The sequence below is a fragment of the Pongo pygmaeus genome, chromosome 3 (genome assembly GCF_028885625.2).
Source record: "Pongo pygmaeus isolate AG05252 chromosome 3, NHGRI_mPonPyg2-v2.0_pri, whole genome shotgun sequence".
NCBI classification, from domain to species: Eukaryota; Metazoa; Chordata; class Mammalia; order Primates; family Hominidae; genus Pongo; species Pongo pygmaeus.
This window is the reverse complement of record NC_072376.2, coordinates 182,854,906-182,867,403: the sequence shown is the minus strand read 5'-3', so window position 1 is coordinate 182,867,403 and position 12,498 is coordinate 182,854,906. Positions and strand designations below refer to the sequence as shown.

The following is a 12,498-nucleotide window of genomic DNA, read 5'->3' as shown; positions in this document are numbered from 1 at the left end:
CTTTAAGTTTACATTTGGACACACTATATGGCACTAAACCTTAACTTGCATTGTCAGTCATTCTCCGAATCAAAATGCATCAGAGAAAAAAAAAAAGATACAGCAAAGCTTTCCTGGGGGACAATCAATAAACTACACAATTAGTTGTAAAGTTATTAAAGCCCTAAAGAAAGAAGAGGTGGAAATTCTTAAAACTGACAAGCCAGAAAATAAATGGAAAAAACAAAATGGTTTTATAATATTCATACCTCATAAACCTAAGAAGTTTTAGTTTCCAATATAGCTATCTGGTTACCCAAATAACATATCACAGGAATAAAAATATGAAGAGTTTGCTTTCACAGACATCACAAAATTGGCCCAGGCATGGCGGCTCACGCCTATAATCCCAGCACTCTGGAGGCTGAGGCAGGAGGATCACTTGAAGCCAGGAATTCAAGACCAGACTGGGCAACATAGGGAGATTCCCGTCTCTACAAAAAAGTTTTAAAAATTAGCTGGGCATAGTGGCACATGCCTGTGGTCCTACCTACTCAGGAGGCTGAAGTAGGAGGATCACTTGGGCCCTGGAGGTCAAGGCTGCAGTGAGTCATGATTGCACTACTGCACTTCGGCCTGGGCAACAGAGCAAGACCCCATCTTAGAAACAAAAACAAAAAACATCACACGATGATTAATTTTTCAAAATCAGAACCAAAACCGGCAAACCTGTTTTAATGCCTAAATAATTCCTTTTGAAGGAATTTCTCAAATATATTCAGGCATGAACATAAGCTAATATAAAGACTAAGCAAAAAAAGATTTTAAGAGTTCTAAATTTTAGAAATATTTAAATCCAAATATGCCACTATTTATGTTAAGTGTAACCAAACTAAATGCTCCAATTAGAAAATAAATGCTACCTAATTGGATTTGAAAGTTCAACTATATAGTTCAAGAGTTTCAACAAAACACACAGATGCAGAAAGACTGAAAGTAAAGAGGATAAAAACTGTATAGTATGTAAACTCTAATCCAAAGAATATTGGGAGTTATATTAATATCAAAGTAGATTGTAAGATAAAAACTATAATTAGAAATAGAGTTATTTAAAAAATAAAAGTGGTTCAACTCACCAGGAAGATATAACCTAATAACATAAGATCAAAGTATATAAAGCAAAAATTGACAGAATGACAAGAAGCAGTAGATAAATGTGCAAATACAGTGAAAATTTTTTAAATACTTAATAGAAACAAACAAGAAGAATAATCAGTAAAGAAACAGTATTTTAATGGATTAACAAACTTTACCTAATGGACATGGAGAGAACACCATAACCAAAAACTTCATATTATGGACTCTTATAGCATACATGGAACATTTACAAAAGTTGACTTTTTTTCTGGGCCACAATGCAAGTTGCAAAAAATTTCAACACACTGAAATTACATAATGCATATTCCCGGACTGCAATGCAATAATGTCATAAATAATTAAAAACAGCCAGAAATTCCTCATGTGTTGGAAATTATAAACTGCACTTCTAAATAATCTATAGCCCAAAGTAGACTCATTATAAACGTTAAAAATGATTTTTAAATAGTGATAATAAAAAAGGCATATGGCATAGAAATAAAACAGTATCTGAAAAAAAATTTATAGCTTTAAATGCACTTAAAGGAAAAGGCAGCTTAACTGAGGAGCTAACCATCCAGTTCAAGAAATTAGAAAAAAAACTCATCAAAATAAACTCAAAGAAAGTAGAAGGAAATAAGATCAGAAATTAATGAAACAGAAAAGAAATACATAATAGAAAAGAACAAAAAAGGCAAATCAATTCATTGGAAAAACTAATGATTGATAAATCTACAGTGACACAGATGAAGATGGGGGAGGGCAAGGGGAGAGAAAGGAGAACAAGAGACAGGAAGAAGGGAAAGGAGGAGGGAAGGAGAGGAGGGAATAGGAGAAAGGAAAGGAGACGGAGAAGAAGAATTGGGAAAAAGAGAAGAAAAAGACACATAACCATTATCAGGATGAAAAACCCATAGTACAAAATGGGGAGTCTAGAAATAGGCCCTCCTATATATAATGAGCCCTTCATATATATATCAGAGGTGGCACTGTACAAGAGTGGGTAAAAAAATTGTTTTCTAGTAATTGATGTTGGGACAACTGGCTATCTGATATGGTTTGGTTGTTTTGTCCCCTCCAAATCTCATGTTGAAATGCGATTTCCAATGTTAGAAGTGGGCTTAGTGGGAAGTGTTTGTTTCATGGAGGTGGACCCTTCATGAATGGCTTGGTGCCCTCGCCATGGTAATGAGTGAGTTCTTGCTCTGTTAGTTCACAACAAAGCTGGTTGTTTAAAGGAGCCCAGCATCTCTCTCATGCTGCCTCTCTCACCATGTGACACGCCTGCTTCCATTTCAGCTTCTATCATGATTGGAAGCTTCCTGAGGCCCTTACCAGAAGCAAATGCCAGCACTATGCTTCCTATACAGCATGCACGACCTCTTTTCTTTCCCTTTTTTTTTTTTTTTTTTTGAGACGGAGTCTCACTGTCACCCAGCCTGGAATGCAGTGGCATGATCTAGGCTCACTGCAACCTCCACCCTCTGGGTTCAAGTGATTCTCCTGCCTCAGCCTCCTGAGTAGGTGGGATTACAGGCACCCACCACCATGCCTGACTAATTTTTTGTATTTTTAGTACAGACAGGGTTTTATCATATTGGCCAGGCTGGTTTCGAATTCTTGACCTCAGGTGATCCACCTACTTGGGCCTCCCAAAGTGCAGGGATTACAGGCTTGAGCCACCGCACCCGGCCAACCTCTTTTCTTTATAAATTATCCGGCCTCAAGTATTCCTTTACAGCAATGCAAAACAGACTAACACACTATCTATATGGGAAAAAAATGAATACACTCTAACACATACACACACACACATATACAAATCAGATGACTACAGAACTAAATGTAAACGGCAAAGCTCTTACAAAATAATATAGAAAAATGTCTTCATAACATCAGGGTAGGGACGTTTTTTAAAATTAAGACACAAAAAGCCTTGGCCATAAAGCAAAAGATTAACACATAGGACCACATTACAACTAAGAATATTTGTTCATAATTTGTCCATTAAAAGAGTGAAAGGCACTCCATAGAAGATAGCTATAACACATTTACCCAACAACTTCTACAAATCTGTAAGATAGACACTCCAATAGAAAAATGAGTAAATGACCCAAACAGGTACTCTGAAAAGGATTTCCAAATAGACATGAAAAGATGCTACATCTCTTTGACTACAAAGAAAATGCAAATTAAAACCACAATCAAAATCCATACATAGCTAGCACACTGACAAAATTAAAAGTGTGACAATATCAAGTGGTTAGTGAATGTGAAGCAATGGAAGCTCTCATACATTCTTGTTCTGAATGTATACTGAAACACTACTGTGGAAAACATGACCTATGACCCAACAAGTTCACATCCAGGACAAATAAAATTTGTGCACCTAAGGACCTAAGTACCACACAAGTACATGCATAATATTCAAAGTAGCATTGTTAGTAACCACCAAAACCTGTTAGGAGCTTCAAGATCCATCAAAAGTAAAATGAATAGGTAAACTGTAGTAAATTCATTTTTTAAAAAATGATATATAATAGTTTAGAGCAACCACACAGCTACTACCTGCAACAACATGCCTGATTCTTGAAAGCCACATTGTGTGAAACCAAGAAACAAAGGCATATACACTATATGATTCCATTTACTTAACTTTCAAAAACAGGCAATGCTAAATTATATACTTCTTTTTTCAACACACCATTTCTGGCTTGAATGAATTATATTCTTAAGGATGCATACTTAGATGAGCAAACCATAAAGTAAAGCAAGAAAGTGATTAGACAAAGAGAAAATAGTATTTACCTTCAGAGGCAAAGGAAGGGTTGTGATTAGGAACGTACGCAGGAGGCTTCTGGAATATGGTTATGCTTTATTTTCTTAACCTGAGTGGGCTACAAAGATGCTTGCTTTGTAATAACTAATTAAACTACACAATTATGTTTTATGCATTTTCTGATGTGTTATGTCACAATTCAGAAGTCTTTAAGTTAAAAACATATCCTAAGTATCTCTAATTCTATTAATATCTAATGTGGATTTCTTCTTTTTTTCCCTACCTAAACCCTTCTAGTTTAATCTTATTTACAGTCTCAATCAGTTGTAGGTAACAAATTTCATAAGCATCTAAACTGACTTGAATGTGTTCTAAGGTGCTGCTTTTTCCAAGGAATTTCCTCTGTATTTCAGAACTGTGTAAAATAGGTCCATAGACTTCTTATTATTTTATGTATAATCAATCTTCTGTATCCAGGGATTCTACATCTGTGGTTTCCACATATGTGGATTCAACCAACTATGGCTTGAAAATATTTGGGAAAAAAATGGATGGTTTTTCTGTACTGAACATGAACAGGCTTCTTCTTCTTGTCATGATTCCCTGAGCAATACAGTAGCACAACTATTTACACATTTACATTTTATCAGGTATCATAAGTAATCTACAGAAAATTTAAAGTATATAAGAGGATGTGTGTAGGTGATATGCAAATACTATGTCATTTTATATAGGGGACTTGAAAATCCATGCATTTTGGTACCTGAGGGGCTCCTGGAGCCAAACTCTCACAAATACCAAGAAATGACTATATTTATACTTCAGCTTATGATTTTACATGTTTAGCACATAACTCCTCCAGCCCTTTTCAACTGAAATTCTTAACCAGAACCACAACACAAAACATGAAGCTTGAAAATTTTCTCAATTCTCCTAAGGACAGTTCATAGGTAATATTCTAAATGCACAGAAGAAAAGTTAATTTGTCACATCATGATATTAGGGTGAGAAAGGTAGAGTGAAGAGGTAATCATTTTAGTTAACTTTCTTTGAAATTTTTTTAAGAAGAAAAATTTTTTTTGCAGTGCAATGACAATAATTAAGGTGGTTTAAGTGAGGTATAAACCACCAGTTTCTGTATATTATAAAATTAAGCTGATTTCTTTCCAATGACCTTTCTGATGATATCTATCCAGTACTCGATTGACTTTCCACTGGCATCTTAGGCTAATTTTATCAAGGCATCAGTTTATTATCAATACCAACTTCTTTCCTAGTTCATTAGTAACATCCTGAATTACAGCATTTCATAAACTTAGTATGAGTTTGTCTTCCCTAAATGCATTACCTTACTCTTATATAAACACACAAATTTGGGCAGTCTCCTACTCCCTCATATAATAGGTTAACTAAGTTGCTCTGGCTGAAGCAGTCTGGAGACACAGGTGTAGAAATGTTTACAAAGTAGTTGGCAACAGAATGTGAAGTCTCAAATGTATTAAGAACATGACCCTGCTTAGAATAAATATCAGATGAACTTTAGAATTATTTGTTTATTTCTAAAAATAATTCAGAGTAGAGCATTTAAAAGAGCTTTGACCTTTTCCCAACAGACAGACATTAAATGGTAGCAGTGTTATGTTAACTTCATTTAAGAATTTCTTATAAAAACTCTGCCAAAGATTTACAACATAACCACCATTCTATACTTTCTAAACTGGCTTAAGAATATATGTTGTCAAACTTGACTTTAGAGTCAAATGTCTTACTCATTAGAATACTACCAATGTTATTGGAAAATGCCAGATAAAACAATAAAACTAAAATCAACTTGTCATCTACTGAAGACAGTATGCACACACATAACCTTTGAAACTCTGTAGCAAAGCCAAATTCTTCTAACTAAGAATACTTTTCTTGGAGCTATACCACAACTTTATACTGTTGGAAATTTTTCTGTGCTTATAAATCTACATACGAGAATACTGTGTTTCCTAAAACTCCTTTCTTGGATTGTTTTATTAATGTTTTCTACCAGCAGTTAATATCAAACAAAGAGCTTCGTTATTCTTATTCACAGAAAGAACCAACTCAACTGTTTTATCAGCACTCAGACTTTATCTTTAGCAACAATTCCACCACTCATTTTTTTTTTTTCTTAGATAGGGTCTCGCTCTGTCACCCAGGCTGGATGGAGTCCAGTGGCATGATCACGGCTCACTGCAGCCTTAACTTCCCAGGCTCCAGTAACGGTCACGTCCCAGCCTCCCAAGTAGCTGGGACTACAGCTGTGCACCACCATGCCCCAGCTAATTTTTATATTTTTTGTAGAGACAAGGCCTTGCCATGTTGCCCAGACTGGTCTCAAGCAATGTGCCCGCTTCGGCCTCCCAAAGTGCTGGGATTATAGGCATGAGCCACCGCGCCCAGCCTTTCACCACTAATTTTCAAAACATCATATTCACTACACATTAACAGATGTTTTATTTCTGCGAACTGAAAATACATTTGTGTATCTGATTATTATGCAACCATTAAAAATGATTAAGCTCTTGCACCATAAGGCAGTGTTTTATATATTAAAAACTCTCTGCCTTATAAATGGCACTACCAACTGCATGTGCTAGAAATACAGAACATTTGTCCTTATATTCCCTCATTCTACATCAAAACAATCAGTATATCTGGCTGATTTTACTCCTAAATCTATTTTGAATCTCTCTACTCTCTATCACTATCTAGACACTATATCCTAGACACTATAATTTCTTTTCTGAACTATGATATTTACCTCCATACTCTCACCACCTAACTGTCCATCTGCCCACATGGCCTCTGAATGATCTTTTTAAATTACAAAGTTTGTATGATTCCCTTGATTCAAAAATCTTCAGTGGTTTCCCACCACTCTTGGGGAAAAGTACCAAAAACTTTACATGTATTATTTAGATCTTGCTTAGCTACCTCTTCAGCCTCAGTCCCTCCCTTTCTAGTTATCATTCTCTGCACTCCAGACATTTTATCTCTAACGCTCCAAGCTCCTTCCCTCTGCCTGCAACTGCACCTGTACAAGCTCCTAGCACCTCCAATGCCCTGCTTCCTTCTTTCACATGCCTGACTTGTATTCGTTTTTCAGTTCTCATCTTAAATAATACATTTTCAATTTTGATTTCCCCACTTATATGTTCTCACATTCATACTTTTTTTTTTTTTTTTAGAATATTCTCACTTTATCACCCAGGCTGGAATGCAGTGGCACCATCTCGGCTTACTGCAACCTCTGCCTCCTGGATTCAAGCGACTCTCGTGCCTCAGTCTCCCGAGTAGCTGGGATTACAGGTGTGCACCACCACACCTGGCTAATTTTTGTATTTTTAGTAGAGACAGGGTTTAGTCACGTTGCCTGGGCTGGTCTCGAACTCCTGGCTTCAAGTGATCCTCTATCTCGGCTTCCCAAAGTGCTGGGATTATAGGCATAAGCCACTGTGCCTGGCTGACATTCATACTTCTTTACAGCCCTTATTGTATCACAGTTGAAACTTTTTTTGTGAGATTGTTTAATAGTACTCTCTATCACTAGAGTATAAGCCCCATAAGAGAAAGACACATCATTCTTCTTCACTGCTCTATCATTAGCACCTACCAAGATGTCTGGTCCACAAAGGAGTCTAATAATTATTTGCTGAGTGAAATACACATAGAATTAAGTCTAGAAAAAAACATATCCAAATAATCAGTTATCTCTGGGTGGTAGGATTATGGGTAGTTTTCATTTTCTACCTTATATTTTTCATCATTCATATTTTCTACAATAAGCACATTTTGCTTTTATTATTTAAAAGTTAACTCTTTCCAGCCCATTTTAAAAAATAAACTTCATTTTGGAATAATTTTAGATTTATGAAAGTTGCAAAGATAGTACAGAGATATCCCAAATACCTCTCATTCATAGTTTCCCCAATTGTTAACATGTTACATTTCCATGATACATTTGTCAAAACTAAGAAACTGACATTTGTATATTATTATTAAGTAAACTCCAGACTTTACATAGATTTCAGCACCTTTTCCATGAGTGTCCTCTTTCTATTCCAGGTCCCAATACAGGATCCACATTGCATTTAGCTATCTTGTCTCTAAACTCCTTTGGTCTTAGTTTTTCAGTCTTTGCTAGTTTTCATGATCTTGACTAGTCAGGTATCCTGTAAAATGTCATCCAGTCTAAGCTCATCAGTTGCTTTTCTTGTGATTAGAGTAGGATTATGGGTCTTTGGAAACACTATCACAAAGGTGACATGCTCTTCTTGTCACATATCAAGAGTACATGATATCTATGATTTATCTCTGGTGATATTAATGTTCACTATTTGGCTAAGATAGTGTTTTCCAGGTTTTTTCCTACTCTATTCTTTGGAAGTAAGTCACTAAGTCCAGTCCACCCTCAAGGGAGGTAGGAATTAAGCTTCTCCTCCATAGAATGGAATGGGTACATAAATTATTTGATGGGAGATTTGTCTCTTTTGCCTCATATTTATTCAATCCTTTATGTCAACTTATATCCTTTATATCATATATATGGGATTATTTTATACTTTGAGTTATAATTCATGCTACATTATTTTTGTTGCTCAAATTTTTCCAGCTTTGACCCTTGGGAGCTTCTTCAGGTAAGTTCCTGTGTTCCTTTGATGTGCCCCCATCCTTTGTTTTATGAGTACTTCTTCACTCCTGGTACTACAAGACACTCTGGCCACATCTTGTATTTCTACTCTCTCAGTCCTAGACTCTGCCATTTCTCCTAGGCAATCCAAGTCATTACTAAGACCTAAAGTTAACCATATAAGATTTTTTTTTTCTTGAGATGGGGTCTTGCTCCGTCACCCAGGCTGGAGTGCAGTGGCTGATCTCAGCTAACTGCAGCCTTGACTTCCCCAGGCTCAAGTGATCTTCCCATCTCAGCCTCCTGCATATTGAAGACCACAGACAAGCACCACCATGTCCAGCTAATTTTTCTATTTTTTGTAGAGACAGGGTTTCGCCATACTGCCCAGGCTGGTCTCGAATTCCTGGGATCAAGAGATCCACCCACCTCAGCCTCCCAAAGTGTTGGCATTACAGGCGTGAGCCACCATGCCCAGTCAACCATATAAGATTTTTATGAACCCAGGATAATCTATCTGAATGTCATGATGTAGGTAATCTGTTTGATAGCTGCAGAAAGTATAAGTAAGTTTAAACTTTGGGCACTCAGGCCAAAATTATCATAAAGGACTCTCATATATAATATTAAATAGCAACACTTTCATCATTTCTTCTACCATATTCTTTTGTTTCCAAAACTAATCTGAATCAGGTAGGTAGAATAGATATGTTTCCCTTCATTTTTTAGATGAGAAAATCTAAAACGGTGTGATGATACTGACTAATGTCAGGCAGGTAGCCATTTTCCTCTGTGGTTTTCTCCTGGCTTTCTATTCTATCCCTATTTCCTTCTGGATTACACTACCATTTTGGTGGGCCCTTATGCAATACAGTTTAACAATATAGATAAGTGGCTTATATCCTGCTACTCTACTGAATAACCCGCCAGTTTAGTGTCCAGCTAAACCAAAACTTTATAGAACTGTATTAGTTCAGTAATTTAAAAGGTCTGGGCACTGTGGCTCATGCCTGTAATCCCAGCATGTTGGAAGGCCGAGGGGGGCAGATCATTTGAGGTCAAGAATTCGAGACCAGCCTGGCCAACACAGCGAAACCCATCTCTACTGAAAAAAAAAAAAAAGTATAAAAACTTAGCTGGGCATGGTGGCACATGCCTGTAGTCCCAGCTACTCGGGAGGCTGAGGCACGAGAATCACTTCAACACTCCACCTGGGAGGCGGAGGTCGTAGTGAGCCAAAGTATCGCCAGGGCACTCTAGCCTGAATGACAGAGTGAGACTCTGTCTCAAAAATAATAATTAAAAAGGAAAAAAGACTCCTAAAAGGTATAAAATATGAGCAGTGAATATGTTGAATGGATGACTATTTTACAAAGAAGTAAACTCTTAACGAGCTCCTACTCTATGCATGCCATTTGTAAGAAGGAAGGATAAAATAAACAGTATATATGGCTGCCCATTATATATGAATATCCCTTCCCCACAAAACTTGGAAATAGAAAAAAATAAGAATGCTCATCAAGAGTTAAACTATGTAATCAAAACGTAATGGATCAGCTCTAAGATAGTTCTATGTACATAGGAAAATAAATTACTTACAAACTAACAGAAATTACTAGGATAATTTTACTGAAAAAAAATGTGTTGCTCAATTTAGGAGGAGGACAGGCTATAAACAAGTAAGACAAATACAGATAAAGTCAAGAATGCAAGCACAATAGAAGCAACACCCAGTTTACTACATATGAGGGGCCCTTAACTTTAACTGAGTAGTAAGGTAAGGCTTACTAAAGGGACTGAGGGCTAATTTAAGAAGCAAAGTACAAGTAGTACTTTAGCACTACTTGGTATTGGAATACTATTAGTATTCTAGACAAAGGACCATGTATGAAGACCTGGAAAAATGACAGCCAGGCACAAGCTCAAAGCTAACGTTTACAAGGGCCAGGGCAATAGTACAACAGAAGTCCCAATTACCATATGGACAAAATATTTAGTTATATATCAAGTTTAAACTATTAATATGTTCTATCCTATATACAAATATACCTTGGAATGACCTGGAAGTTTAAATTCAGTTTTATAATTCTGCAGCCGAATTGCTGACAATTTGGAAAATACTAAAAGTATAAAGAAAAATTATAAATCCCCAAATTCCATCATGAAGAAAAAGCACATTATTTTGGTGTATTTTCCTCCAATGTTTTTTCTGTGTGTGTATGTAATATTTGAAGAGAATTGGGAAATCATATATGTAGATTTTACCCTTTTTATATAAACCCTTCACTCTTAAAGTTTTTAATACAATATAACAAGTCACCTTATTCATGTACCCAGTGTGCATTTGGCAGCTAGCTTATCTTAGAATTCTCAAAGTGTGGTCAAGAATTGTCGAGAGACCCCAAAAATCTTTCTCAGGGGTCCACAAGGTTAAAAACAACACTTTCAATAATACTAAGATATCCGTGTCAGCTTCCTACTGCTATCGTAACACACTGCCATAAACTTAGTAGCTTAAAACAACACAAATTTATTTTCTTATAGTTCTGGAGACCAGAAGTCTAAGATCAAGGTGGGTCAGCAGGGCAGTGTTCCTTTTGGAGGCTTCAGGGGAGAATCTGTTTCCTCGCCTTTTCTAGCTTCCAAAGGCCACTTTCATTCCTTGGATTATGGCCTTTTTCTCACATCACTTCTTGTTTCCATTATCATGTCTGCTACCACTAACTCTGATCCTCCTGTCTCCCTCTTTTAAGGACCCTTGTGATTACATCAGAGATACCCAGATAATCCAGGATAATCACTCCATCTCCAGATATTTAATCACAAAGTCCATTTTAACATGAAAGGTAACATATTTACAGGTTCTAGGAATTCGGGTGTGGGGAGGGCCATTATTAAGCAGACCATAACATTCTTTGTCTTGTTCATTGTATTGGCCTTTCATTTATAGTACAAAAGCAATAGTGAGGAAGACAGCTTGATATCTAGCATAAATCAAAACAGTGGCACCAAAATTTACTAGAAGTTGTTGTATTGGCCAGGCACGGTGGCTCACGCCTGTAATCCCAACACTTTGGGAGGCTGAGGCGGGCGGATCACTTGAAATTAGGAGTTCAAGACTAGCCTGGCCATCTCTACTAAAAAGACAAAAATTATCCAGGCATGGTGGTGTACATCTGTAATCCCAGCTACTCGGGAGGCCAAAGCACAAGAATTGCTTGAACCCGGGAGGCGGAGGTTGCAGTGAGCCAAGATCATGCTCCGGCCTGGGCAACACAGCAAGACTCCATCTCAAAAAAAAAAAAAAGAAAAAAAAAAGCAGTTGTTATATTTTTCACCAACATGAATTTGCAGAAAACAAAAGCCTGTTTCACTTCCAAATGTTCTTGATAAAACAGTAAGTATTCATTTTATTAAATCACAACTCTTGAGTACACATCTTTTTAATATTCTGTGTAACAAAGTAGAAGGAACGAACAGAACACTTTCGCTCATACTGTTGTACAATGTTCCGTCCTGAGGAAAAGCACTTATCTGAATATTTGAGTTGTGAGCCGAACGTTTTTCATGGTACACCATTTTTCTTTGAAAGAAAAACTGACACACTCACTTTGGTTATTTAGGCTAAAGATTTTGCCAGACATTTTCTCAACCTGTCTTTTCAAGTAAAACAACTGACAGTATATTGTTGCCAATAAAAAAATTTGAGCTCTCAAGCAAAAACCAAATTTTGGAAAACTTGTATTCACCACTGTGAGCCAGGCAGCTTCCCAACACTTTGGAAGGCCAAGATGGGAGGATCACTTGAGCCCAGGAGTTCGACATCAGCCTGAGCAACATAGTGAGATATCCCATCTCTACAAAAAAATTAAAAATTAGCTGGGTGTGGTAGTATATGCCTATAGTCCCAGCTACTTGGGAGGCTGAGGTGAGAGGATCACTC

General features: G+C 36.8%; 1 protein-coding gene across 2 annotated transcripts in view; it reads right to left on the bottom strand.

Moving 5' to 3' along the window:
• Positions 1–12,498, bottom strand: part of CLCN3 (chloride voltage-gated channel 3) — a 108,814-nt gene that overhangs the window by 71,645 nt on the left and 24,671 nt on the right. The gene's annotated exons all lie outside the window — the stretch shown is intronic.